This window comes from Capricornis sumatraensis, chromosome 3 (genome assembly GCF_032405125.1).
Source record: "Capricornis sumatraensis isolate serow.1 chromosome 3, serow.2, whole genome shotgun sequence".
In the NCBI taxonomy this organism is placed as follows: Eukaryota; Metazoa; Chordata; class Mammalia; order Artiodactyla; family Bovidae; genus Capricornis; species Capricornis sumatraensis.
In genome coordinates this window covers 55,519,219-55,533,921 of record NC_091071.1, presented here as the reverse complement: position 1 = coordinate 55,533,921, position 14,703 = coordinate 55,519,219, and positions in this window count along the sequence as shown.

Here is a 14,703-nt window from a genome sequence, read left to right as displayed (position 1 = left end):
ACCAATACAGTATTGTAAAGTAAAATAAAGTAAAATAAAAAATGAAATAAAGGAAAAATAAAATAAAATTAGAAGAACTAGCTAGAGCAACTAAGCAAGAAAAAGAAGGCCATTCAAATTGAAAATTCAAATTAAAAAAATTAAAAACTTAAGCAGAAGATATTAAGAAAACGTGGCAAGAATACACAGAAAATCTATACAAAAAAGATCTTAATGACATAGGTAACCATGATGGTGTGATCATTCATTACCTAGAACCAGATATCCTGGAATGTTAAGTCAATTGGGCCTTAGGAAACATCACTATGAACAATTCTAGTGCAGGTGATGTAATTCCAGCTGAGCTATTTCAAGTCCTAAAAAATGATGCTGTTAAAGTGCTACACTATATGCCAGAAAATTTGGAAAATTCAGCAATGGCCACAGGATTGGAAAAAGACAGTTTTCATTCCAATCCCCAAGAAAGGCAATGCCAAAGAAAATTAAAACTACTGCAAATTGCACTTATCCCATAGGCTAACAAAGTAATGCTCAAAGTTCTACAATCAAGGCTTCAACAGTAAGTGAACCATAAACTCGCAGATGTTCAAGTTGGATTTAGAAAAGGCAGAGGAACTAATGAAAAGATGGCGAATATCCGTTGGATCATCAAAAAACAAGAGGGTTCCAGAAAAACATCTACTTTTGGTTTATCGATCACACCAAATCCTTTGATTGTGTGGATCACAACAAACTGGAAAATTCTTAAAGAGATGGAATATCAGACCACCTTACTTGCCTCCTAAAAAATCTGTATGCAGGTCGAAAAGAAACAGTTAGAATGGGACATGGAAACATGGACTGGTTCCAAATTGGTAAAGGAGTACATCAAGGCTGTAAATTGTCAACTGTCTTATTTAAGTTATATAAATTGTACATCATGCAAAATGCCAGGCTTAATGAAACACAAGCTGGAATCAAAACTGTCAGGAGAAATACCAATAACCTCAGATATGCAGATGACACGACCCTTATGGCAGAAAGCAAAGAGGAACTGAAGAGCCTCTTGATGAAAGTGAAAGAGGAGAGTGAAAATGTTGGCTTAAAACTCAACATTCAGAAAACGAAGATCATGACATCTGGTCCCATTACTTGATGGAAAATAGATGGGGAAACTGGAAATAGTGACAGACTATTTTCTTGGGCTCCAAAATCACTGCAGATGGTGACTCCAGCCATGAAATTAAGAGATGTTTGCTCCTCGGAGGAAAGTTATGACCAACCTAGACAGGGTATTAAAAAGCAGTGACATTACTTTGCTGACAAAGGTCCATCTAGTCAAAACTGTGGTTTTTCCAGTAGTCATGTATGGACGTGAGAGTTGGACTTTAAAGAAAGCTGAGCACTGATGAATTGATGCTTTTGAACTGTGGTTCTGGAGAAGACTCTTGAGAGTCCCTTGGACTCCAAGGAGATCAGATCATTCAATCCTAAAGGAAATCAGTCCTGAATATTCATCAGAAAGACAAATGCTGAACCTGAAGCTCCAATATTATGGCCACCTGATGCAAATAAGTAACTCATTGGAAAAGACCCTGATTCTGGAAAAGATTGAAGACAGGAGGAGAAGGGGATGGAAGAGGATGAAATGGTTGAATGGCATCACTAACTCAATGAGCTTGAGTATGAACAAGCTCTTGGGGTTGGTGATGGACAGGAAAGCCTGGTGTGCTGCAGTCCATGGGGTTGCAAAGAGCCAGATAGCACTGAGAAACTGAATTGATCTGAAATTTAAATAAAATAAAATTATCATTATTTGTTTGTGATATTCTATACATAGAAAATTCCAAAGAATCAGAAAAAAAAAAAAACTATCAAAATTTATGTTAAAGTGGTGGTAGCATACAAAATTAACATAGTGATCAGTTGAATTCTTTTAAATTAATAATGAAGCATCAGAAAAAGAAATAAAGAAAACCACTTGAAGCAGCAAAATAATTTTAAAACAATTTTTTAGAACTAAATTTATCCAAGCAAGTGAAAAATCTATACAATGAAAACTGTCAAACACTGCTGATAGAAACCAAAGACACAAACATTTATCCATTTATATGGATAAATGCCACATGTTCATGGATCAGAAGAATTAATATTGTTAAAATGGTCAAACTGCCCAGAGCCATTTATAGATATAATGCAACCTCAATCAATATATCAATCAAAATATGTAATGAATTCAGAAAACTCAATAACAACACAAACAAATCAATCTGATTTATAAATAAACAGAATAATTACATAGACATTCCTCCAAAAAGACATCAAAATGTCCAATGGACCCATGAAAAAATGCTCAACATACCTAACCACTACTAAGAATATTCAAATCAAAAGCACAATGAGCTCTTACCTCATATCTGCAGCACAGCTACCATCAAGAAGACGAGAGTCAACAGAGACTGGCAGTGAAAGGGAACGCCTATACGTTGTTGGTAGAAATGTTAATTGGTCCAACCACTAGGGAAACAGTATGAAGATTCAGCAAAAAATTAAAAATAGACCTATCGTGAAGTGAAGTGAAGTGAAATGACGTCGCTCAGTTGTGCCCCACTCTTTGCGACCCCGTGGACTGTAGTTTACAAGGCTCCTCTGTCCATGGAATTTTCCAGGCAAGAGTGCTGGAGTGGGTTGCCATTTCCTTCTCCAGGGGATCTCCCAGACCCAGGGATCGAACCCAGGTCTCCCGCATTGCGGGCAGACGCTTTACCATCTGAGCCACCAGGAATTCAGCAATTCCACTCCTAGGTATATACATAAAGGAAATGAAAACAAGATTTTGACCATATATATGCATTCCCGGGCTTCCCTGGTGGCTCAGATGGCAAAAAATCTGCCTGCAATGCAAGAGGCCTGGGTTCAATCCCTGGGTTAGGAAGATCCCCTGAAGAAGGGAATGGCAACCCACTCTAGCATTCTTGCCTGGAGAATCCCATGGACACAGCAGTTTGGCGGGTGACAGTCCATGGGGTTGCAAAGAGTTGGACATGACTGAGTGACAAACACTAGTATACATTCTCATGTTCACTGCAGTGTTATTAACAATAGTGAAGATATGGAAACAACCAGATGGCCATCAAAAGATTAGTCAGGTCAGTCACTCAGTCGTCTCTGACTCTGTGACCCCACGGACCACAGCACGCCAGGCCTCCCTGTCCATCACAAACTCCTGGAATTCACCCAAACTCATGTCCATTGAGTCAGTGATGCCATCCAACCATCTCATCCTCTGTCCTCCCCTTCTCCTCCCGCCTTCAATCTTTCCCAGCATCAGGGTATTTTCCAGTGAGTCAGTTCTTCACATTACGTGGCCAAACTATTGGAGTTTCAGCTTCAACATCAGTTCTTCCAATGAACACTCAGGACTAATCTCCTTTAGAATGGACTGGTTGGATTTCCTTACAATCCAAGGGACTCTCAAGAGTCCTCCAACACCACAGTTCAAAAATATCAATTCTTTGGCGCTCAACTTTCTTTATAGTCCAACTCTCACATTCATATATGACTACTGGAAAAACCATAGCCTTGACTATACAGATAAATGAATAAAAAAAAGATGCAATACATGTACACAATGGACTATTTTTCAACCATGAGAAAGAAAGACATCTTCTCTTTTGTAACAACATGGATAGAATGTGAGCACATTATAGCAAGATAAGTTAGAGAAGGACAGGTATACTGTATTATACCACTTATATATGGAAACTAAAAATAATAAACATGTGAAAAACAGAGTAAAATGGTGGTTACCTGGAATGATGCCAGGGAAGACAAGTGGTAAATAACAGAAATGATGTTTATGGATACAAAGTTGTAACAAGTAGTTAATAAGCATAAAGCTCTAATGTACAGTATAATAAATATAGACAATAATATTGTGCTATAATTATGTAATGTGAAAACATTAGAATATATAAATGGATAAAAGCAATATACTGTACACCTTAAACTTACACAATGCTACACATTCAATTTACCCAATTAAAACTTAATCTTAAAAAAAAAAAATGCTTAGTCATGTTATCTGTTCTTTTCCTGGTAAAATCCAGTTGATCAAATCCCAGAAGACATCATGATAAATTTCAAACATTGCACATTTGAAGATAGGGATAATTAAATTAAAATTAATTAATAGTGCATGATACTTGCATGGCACTGAGGGAAATGATTTTATATCTGATTGTACTTGTTTTCAGGAGAAGGCAATGGCAACCCACTCCAGTCCTTTTTGTCTGGAAAATCCCATGGGCGGGGGAGCCTGGTAGGCTGCAGTCCATGGGGTCGCAAAGAGTCGGGCATGACTGAGGGACTTTACTTTCATGCATTGGAGAAAGACATGGCAACCCACTCCAGTGTTCTTGCCTGGAGAATCCCAGGGACAGAGGAGCCTGGTGGGTTGCCATCTATGGGGTCGCAGAGTTGGACACAACTGAAGCGACTTAGCAGCAGCAGCAGCAGCAGCAGCAGCAGTACTTGTTTTCAGTATCTCTTAAATCTTAAATAAGGTTATTTTCTTAACAGTCTTAAATATGTTTAGTGAGTTTAAGTAAACTGTTTTTGAGCTGTAAACAGTTCTTGGTACAATATGAGAAGAATACAATTAATACCTATAAATCAAGTATTAAAAGCCATTCACCAATGTCTGCAAAATGATCTCACAGTGTTGTGTTCTTACCAATCAACAAAATATCTTGAAAGCTATTGATAGCAATTTCCTGAATATATGTCTATAATTCACCCCACCCAAGTACTCTTGCCTGGAAAATCCAATGGATGGAGGAGCCTGGTGGGCTGCAGTCCATAGGGTCGCTAAGAGTCGGACACGACTGAGCGACTTCACTTTCACTTTTCACTTTCATACATTGGAGAAGGAAATGGCAATCCACTCCAGTATTCTTGCCTGGAGAATCCCAGGGATGCGGGAGCCCGGTAGGCTGCCATCTATGGAGTCGCACAGAGTCGGACACGACTGAAGCGACTTAGCAGCAGCAGTAGCAGTATGTCTATAATTAAAGATATTCTCATCAGAGTGGCTAAAACAGTTGAAACTCCTCAATTAAGATTTAGTATCTTTTTAAGGATATTTAAAGAAAATATTTTTATGGTGTATCTATGACAGATTGAAGTTTCACTGTTAATATTTGATATAAGATTTGAGCACAGATATTTATAAGTCTAAATCTCAAGTTCTTTCCAAGATGAAATGCTTTCACCTATTTCTAAGCTTGTTTTAAAAAATGCAGAATCATCCTTTCTTTTGTCTTTTGGAAAAAATCTATCAGTATTCATATTGCCATGTACCTTTGTTTTACTTAATTGAGGTTTTATTTAAATTAAATATTCCAATAAACTCCATATACACTACTGTACTACCAAATCATAGTTTATTATAAGCATACTAACTGGAATATATTTGTGTAATGACGTTCAGAAAGGACAGCACTCCTCACATCTACCAATATTAGGCAGATAACTCACTCACTTAGGGTATGTCAGACCATATTCCAAAATGCATAGTAGAAAGTGCAGGGACATCCACACAAAAAGACAGAACTAAAAAGAGATACACAGAAATGTAAAATGTATTTTTTCTATTAATTATTATTGAAATTCCATGTTTCAATTTCATGACTGCTATACAACTAAACTATTTCTTTCCATATTTCCTTAAAATTATTTCTTTTATTTTCTAAGATCTTATTACATTTAAATTTTAAATATAAGTAATGAGCCAAAGCCATTTATTAAAAAAAAAAAAAAAGGTTAGTGGTTCCCAAGTTCCACAGGAAAAATTCATACTATTTAACAGAATACAAAATGTACCCTGTGATCTTTTCTTTGGTTAGCATTCTATTCTTAACTCTTTTAATTCACATCAATCTCCAGCACTCAAACTATTTATTGAGTTCCCTATACATAGTTGGGTGTTGCTCCTTTCTGGCATTGCTTAACTTGATCCCTTTCCTCAAAATGATGTTGTCATTGTTTACCTTAGTTTTTCTAACTTATCTCTGAGGTAACTTTAAAAATTCTCTTTCGAAAAAATTAAGCTTTAGTATCATCTTCAGCATATTCATATTACCATTTCATTATATTTTATATCACTGCTGTATTTTATCTTTATCTTTCCTATTAGACTAAGTTTGTTATATCCATTAATACTGTCATCAACTGAAAGTAGCAGAATACCTAAAATGCATGAATGAAAAAATGTACTTAATTGTCTCATGTAATAGTTCTGGAAATAAGAGATTTAAAGTTGGTTTCAGGGAATTTATTCAAATCTCTGAAGACAGAGTCTCATTATATAATCCCACTTGACTATCCTTGGCAATTTGGTATTAAATGTGTTGACTAAAGATTCCAGTGTTTATTGAATAAACATAGAACATACTGTATGAACAATAATTTAATTTTATAGATGTGCTCCATTGAATCATAAAACTATAGTATATTTAGTTGTTCATAATTATAGTTTAAATATTATATTGATCTTCCAAATAAAATAATGTTTTTCATTTTAAGGTTAAGACTGAAAATGAGGAAGAAATATCTTTTCCTTTTTTTTTTTAAATTAGAGGGTCTACTAGGGTCTATATATAACATCTAATTTAGGTCAATTTTTGGTCAATGATTCCTGTTCTGTATATTAACTCTTAAAACCAGCAGGGCTTTCAGATAACTATATAATTATATTAAGAAAATATTTTTATTTTTTAATATAATGGGGAGGAAGAAGGGAGGGGGGTTCAGGAAGGGGAACACGTGTATACCTGTGGTGGATTCATGTTGATGTATGGCAAAACCAATACAATATTGTAATTAACTTATAATTAAAATAAATAAATATATATTAAAAAAAAGAAAAAAATTTTAAATGAAGTAAAAGAAAGAAAAAACATTGTTTATTTGACAGTGTGCCAAAAATAAGAATTTATGGTTTGAGAATCCCTTGGACTGCAAGGAGGCCCAACCAGTCCATTCTGAAAGAGATCAACCCTCGGATTTCTTTGGAAGGAATGATGCTAAAGCTGAAGCTCCAGTACTTTGGCCACCTCATGCGAAGAGTTAACTCATTGGAAAAGACTCTGATGCTGGGAGGGATTGGGGGCAGGAGGAGAAGGGGACGACAGAGGATGAGATGGCTGGATGGCATCACAGACTCGATGGACGTGGGTCTGAGTGAACTCCAGGAGTTGGTGATGGACAGGGAGGCCTGGCATAGCTTATCAGTGGCTTATGATAAGAAATTTCTGCACAAAACAGGTTGTTTGATAAAGAGAAATTGTTATCCAATAGAGACACATTTTCATGTTCCTAAGTTTTATGGTGATGCTTGGAAAGATTGAGGGCAAGAAGAGAATGGGGCGGGAGAGGATGAGATGGTTTGATAGCATCCATGACTCATGAGTTTGAGTAAACTCCAGGAGATAGTGAAAGACAGGGAATCCTGGTGTGCTGCAGTTTATGAGGTCACAAGTGTCGGATGTGACTTAGTGATGGAACAAACAAACAAATGGTAGATGATATATAGTGCATGAATATATACTGTTTTATTAATGCTTAGAACATGACCACCATATTCAATAGTAAGATGAACCTGGATTGACTTATTTGAATCTGCAGGTTTCCCATAACTCAGTGATTGACTGACTCAATATTCTAACCCTATGGGGCCTCCTCTTTTATTTTTCATTCGTCTCTGAAAGGCTGGTCTTTATAGCCTGCATTTCAAGCTCCCTTGAGACTGGCATTGTGTGGCATTCTCAGGAGATTAAAAAGCAGAAGAGAGAGATCAGAATAGTTATTCCAGTAGTTCTTTTCTAACCAAATTAGCTAAGCCCTAATTTGGACCTAAAGGTGCATTTCTTTAAGGCTACAGGTTCTGTGGGCAATCATATTCCTATGGGTACAAAACTCTTCAGGACCAGCTTTATGCCTTCCTTCACATGCCAATTCAGGTCTGGATGTCATGAAGGCTATCCAGTATTGCTAGTCCCTGCCTGCTTCCAAGTTCATGTCTGCTGTACAGTGGCTAAGCCATGACAAACTCTTTGTGATCCCATGGACTTCAACATGCCAGACTTCCCTGTTCTTCACTATCTCCTGAAGTTTCCTCAAACTCATGTCCATTGACTTGGTGATGCATACAACTACCTCATCCTCTGATGCCCACTTCTCCTCTAGTTCATGACTGAACACATTAATTTCTTTTCCCTACTGTCACTCAGAAAAATATATTTTTCTCCATTTTTTGTTTTTATTACACTTATTACCTTCTTAAGTACTACAGGTTAACATTTATTGTGCATAGTATTTATTGTTTATTTCCTCCAACTACTATGTAAGGGCTACATGAGTAGGAGTAGCAAGGTAATGCTCAAAACCCTTCAATCTTGGCTTCAACAATACATGAACTGAGAACTTCCAGATGTACAAGATAAATTTAAAAAGACAGAAGAAGAGATCAAATTTCCAACATCCGTTGAAATAGAAAAAGCAAGAGAATTCCAGAAAAACATTAATTTCTGCTTCATTGATTACTTGAAAGCATTTGACTGAGTGGATAACAACAAACTGGAAAATTCTTTAAGAGATGGGAATACCAGACTGCCTTACCTGCCTCCTGAGGAATCTGTACACGGCCAAGAAGAAACAGTTAGAAACAGACATGGAACCATGGACTGGTTTCAAATTGGGAAAGGAGTAGATAAAGGCTGTATGTTGTCACCCTGCTTATTTAACTTTTATGCAGAGTACATCATGTGAAATGCTGTGCTGGATGAAGCTCAAGCTGGAATCAAGTTTGCTGGGAAAATATCAACAACCTTGGATATGAAGACTTCACCATTCTAATGGCAGAAAGAGAAGAGGAACTAAAGAACCTCTTGATGAAGGTAAAAAAAGAGAGTGAAAAAGCTGGCTTAAAATTCAACATTAAAAAAAATTAAGATCATAGCATCCAGTCCCATAACTTCATGGCAAATAGGTGGGCAAAACAATGGAAACAGTGACAGACTTTATTTCTTGGGCTCCAAAATCACTGTGGACAGTGACTGCAGCCTTGAAATTAAAAGATGTTTGCTCCTTGGAAGAAAAGTTATGACTAACCTAAACAGCATATTAAAAGGCAGAGATATCACTTTGCTGACAAAGGTCCACCTTGTAAAAGCTTTGGTTTTTCCAGTATGTGAATGTGAGAGTTGAACTACAAAGAAGGCTTAACACAGAAGAACTGATGTTTTTGAACTGTGGTGCTGGAGAAGACACTTGAGAGTCCCTTGGACAGCAAGATCAAACCAGTCATTCCTAAAGGAAATGAACCCTGAATATTCATTAGAAGGACTGATGCTGAAGCTGAAACTCCAATACTTTGGCCACCTGATGCAAAGAGCTGACTCACTAGAAAAGACCCTGATGCTAGAAAAGATTGAAAGCAGGACGAGAAGGAGATGACAGAGGATGAGACAGTTGGATGGCATCACCGATTCAATGGACATGAGCTTGAGCAAACTTCAGGAGATTGTGAACCACAGGGAAGCCAGGCATGCTGCTGTCCATGGGGTCACAAAGAGTTAGACAAAACTGAGCGACTGAACAGCAACAACATGAGCAGGAAAGTACCCACAAGACCTAGAACAGGATCCAGTACATAAACACATTTAAAATTACTTGTTGAATAAATAGTTGGGGAATTGGATTCAGAATTCCAGTCTGTTATACTAAGAACACATCTTTTATTGCTAACTTGATCCATAGATCAGCGACTCCTATACTTCATTACTGTTAGACTGTTGGAGCATATGTTTTTCTTCTGTCTGAAGCAATACTGTCTATTTCTTGATCAATAGAAACAGCTTGGGCAGAGCAGGGTGAGTGCACTAAGATTATGAAAAGATCTGCTATAATTATATTGAAAGAACTATAGAGCTTCAGGCCTCTCGGCTGGGGAAAATCCTCAGGTTGTCCTCATGATACTTTACAATGAAAAAGGATTTCCTTCCCTTCTGACTGCAACACCTTCAGTTTTATCCAGGTCCTTCTGTTTCACACTGCAAATATACCTCTAATTCTATCTTTACTACCAGCTACTCCAGTCACTTTAATAAAGAGGAGAAAACTGAATTAATATATCAATAGAACCAGAATTCTACTTAGAAAAAATGTCATTACTTGAGAAAAATGCTATGATTAGTTGCTTGACTTAGTAATGGTGTCATTCTATAACATATTGAAAGTGAAAGTGGGCACAACTATAAACCAGAACTCCACTGGGCAAAGCAAGACATATGTTGGCAGTAGTTAAAATGATTGTGTTGCCAAATGCCAATTGGTGTCAAGAGTTCAAAGGAGTAGGGAAGTGGCTATGTAAAATTGAACACTTATGGACATAATATGGGTAAGAGCAGAGAAGAAATACATTTGAAGAGAATACAGAGAGGAAAGCAAAAAGTTGGCCTTATTCTTTGAGTTTTTATTTATGATCTTGATCTTGCATGTCTTTTATAAGTTTATTACCAAATCCATGAACAATTAAATTATTTTAACTTATATAATGCTATTTATTTTTCCAATTTAATTTGAATATTTATGAATTCCTGTGCTTAGACTCATATATATATATATATATATGTATATATATATTTATTCATTTATTTTCCTTGAACATACCACACTTCATGTGGTATCTTAGTTCCCTGACCAGGGATTGACCCTGAGCTCCTTGTGTTGGAAGCATGGAGTCTTAACCACTGAAGCATCAGGAAAGTCCCTAGACTCTTTCAAATATAATAAAATATGCAATATGTGCAATTTATTCTTTCTCTAAATCACCAGCTCCTGCTCTCCATGATTAAATATGATCTTAATTTTACTTGTCAACTTAGTTAGACTACAGTGTCCAGCTGTTGGGTTAAACACCAGTCTAGATCTTGCCGGGGAGGTGTTTTATTTTTTGTTTTGTTTTGTTTTGTTTTTTTGATGGAATTGACATTTAAGTTGGTAGACTTTGTGGAAAGAGAGTATCTTCCCTAGTATGCACAGACTTTATTCAATCAAATGAAGGCCTTAGAGTAAAATAATGAGATCATCAGGAGGAAGAAGGAATTTTCCATTCAGATTGACTCAGATTTGAGGCTGAAACATCAACTCTACTGGATCCAGTCTTCCAACCTGCCCCACAAAATTTAGTCTTGCCAGCCCCCACAATCCTGTTGAGTCAATTCTTTAAAAATCTGAGTCAGTTCAGTTCAGTCACTCAGTCGTGTCCAACTCTTTGCGACTCCATGAATCGCAGCACGCAAGGCCTCCCTGTCCATCAGCATCTCCCGGAGTTCACTCAGACTCACGCCCATCGAGTCTGTGATGCCATCCAGCCATCTCATCCTCGGTCATCCCATTCTCCTCCTGCCCCCAATTCCTCCCAGCATCAGAGTCTTTTCCAATAAGTCAACTCTTCGCATGAGGTGGCCAAAGTACTGCAGTTTCAGCTTTAGCATCATTCCTTCCAAAGAAATCCCAGGGTTGATCTCCTTCAGAATGGACTGGTTGGATCTCCTTGCAGTCCAAGGGACTCTCAAGAGTCTTCTCCAACACCACAGTTCAAATGCATCAATTCTTTGGCACTCAGCCTTCTTCACAGTCCAACTCTCACATCCATACATGACCACAGGAAAAACCATAGCATTAACTAGATGGACCTTAGTCAGCAAAGTAATGTCTCTGCTTTTGAATATGCTATCTAGGTTGGTAATAACTTTTCTTCCAAGAAGTAAGCGTCTTTTAATTTCATGGCTGCAATCACCATCTGCAGTGATTTTGGAGCCCCAAAAAATAAAGTCTGACACTGTTTCCACTGTTTCCCCATCTATTTCCCATGAAATGATGGGACCGGATGCCATGATCTTCATTTTCTGAATGTTGAGCTTTAAGCCAAATTTTTTGCTCTCCTCTTTCACTTTCATCAAGAGGCTTTTTAGTTCCTCTTCACTTTCTGCCATAAGGGTGGTGTCATCTGCATATCTGAGGTGATGGATATTTCTCCTGGCAATCTTGATTCCAGCTTGTGCTTCTTCCAGTCCAACATTTCTCATGATGTACTCTGCATATAAGGTAAATAAGCAGGGTGACAATATACAGCCTTGACGTACCCCTTTTCCTATTTGGAACCAGTCTGTTGTTCCCGGTCCAGTTCTAACTGTTCCTTCCTGACCTGCATATAGATTTCTCAAGAGGCAGGTTAGGTGGTCTGGTATTCCCATCTCTTTCAGAATTTTCCACAGTGTATTGTGATCCACACAGTCAAAGGCTTTGGCATAGTCAATAAAGCAGAAATCGATGTTTTTCTGGAACTCTCTTGCTTTTTCCATGATTCAGCGGATGTTGGCAATTTGATCTCTGGTTCCTCTGCCTTTTCTAAAACCAGCTTGAACATCAGGGAGTTCATGGTCCATGTATTGCTGAAGCCTGGCTTGGAAAATTTTGAGCATTACTTTACTAGCATGTGAGATGAGTGAAATTTAAAATCTATATTTATTTATATCTCTGTGTGTGTGGTGTGTGCATGTTCAGTCATGTCTGAATCCTTGAAACCCTCTGGACTGTAGCCCGTCAAGCTCCTCTGTCCATTGGATTTCCTAGGCAAGAATATTGAAATAGGTTGTCGTTTCCTCCTCCAGGGGATCTTCCTGACCCAGGTATCTCCTGTGACTCTGCATCGCATGTGGATTCTTTACCACTAAGCCACAGGGGAAGACATTTATAGTTATTGACATATTTATAATGATATTGATATTTGATTGTGTTTTCTCAGGACAGCAAAACTAATACGTCAACTTTTAAAATATAAATTACAAATCTCCTTTAAACCTGATTTCTCTCATATCTTTTGATTCTCTCTATTATATGCTTCTTATTTTATGTGCTATGTGTTATATATAGTCCTCTTGTCATTTAATCACTAAGTCATGTCTGACTCTTTTGCAACCCCATGGACAGTAGCCCACCAGACTCATCTGTCCACAGGATTTCCTGACAAGAATACCAGAGTAGTTTACCATTTCCTTTTTCAGGAGATCTTCCCAACCCAGGGATCAAATCCATGTCTCCTGCTTGGCAGACAGATTCTTTACGTCTAAGCCACCAGGGAAGTTTCCCACAGGCTTTCTAACAAGCTCCTATCTCTCTGTGAAGCACACTGTATCTTCCTGAATGCTGGTTCTGCTTTATTTAGCATATATATTTTAGCCATACAAAGATGTTCTTAATGAGATCTCCCAATCTCCCATGATTAAGAGTGGGGTTACCTTCTTTGAAGTTTTTGTGGATTCTTTATCTTTATTTAAATTGAATTTATTTTTATGGCTGTTTAGATTCATGATAAAATTGACTAAATGTACAGAAATTTCCCATATACTTTTTAACCCCACACATGCATAACCTCTACTATTAGCAGAATCTCCCACCAGAGGTGGTACATTTGTTACATCGACACATCATTATAGTCCATAGTGCTATAAGTCCAATATTTACAATACATTATGGTGTTTTACATTCTGTGAGTTTGGACAAATTTATGATATGTTTTCACCATTACAGTATCATACAGAGTAGTGTCACTGCCCTACGTATCTTCTCCATGGATTCTTAAATTTCCTTCATCTTAAATAGCACACTTTGTCAATTGAAGGTTCTTAACAATTATAGAAAATTGTTATTTGAAAAAGTCTATTTAAAGTAAATCCTTAAGCATGGAGTCAAAATTTTATGGGGCTTCCATGGTGGCTCAACAGTAAAGAATCGACCTGCAATGCAGGAGATTCTGGTTTAATCCCTGGGTTGGGAAGATTCTCTGGAGAAGGAAATGGCAACCCATTCCAGTATTATTGCGTGGGAAATGCCATTGACAGAGAAGCCTAAGAGCTTACAGTCCATGGGGTTGCAAAAGAGTTGGGCATGACTTAGTGACTAAACAACAACAAAAACAAAATTTTACAGTAAATAGTAAAGCAAACAGAAAGAAATTAAATGTGATGAGTATCACTTCAGGAAATGTACATACATAATATAATGTTTCTTCAAATAATAATTATATGTTGAGTAAATGAATAAAAGTGAATTGAGTTGATTTTTTGTGGATAAATTTTAAGATAAAATTGTATCACTATAAAATAAAACATCTTCACTTTATAAGAGACCATCAAAACACAATTAAATAAAAGGATCATTTATGTTGAACTACCCGAGGCTTTTTCCAGTAGTCGTGTATGGATGTGAGAGTTGCACTATAAAATGAGGCTGAGCACCGAATAATTGATGCTTTTGAACTGTAGTGTTGGAGAAGATTCTTGAGAGTCCCTTGGACAGCAAGGAGATCCAACCAGTCCATCCTATAGGAAATCAGATCTGAATATTCATTGGAAGGACTGATGTTGAAGCTGAAACTCCAATAGTTTTACCACCTGATGGAAAGAACTGACTTATTTGAAAAGACCCTGATGCTGGGAAAGATTGAAGGCAGGAGGAGAAGGGGAGGACAAAGAATGAGATGGTTAGATGGCATCACTGACCCAATGGACATGAGTTTGAGTAAACTCCCGGAGTTAGTGATGGACAGGGAGGCCTGGCATGCTGCAGGCCATGAAGTGATAAAGAATAGGACTTGAC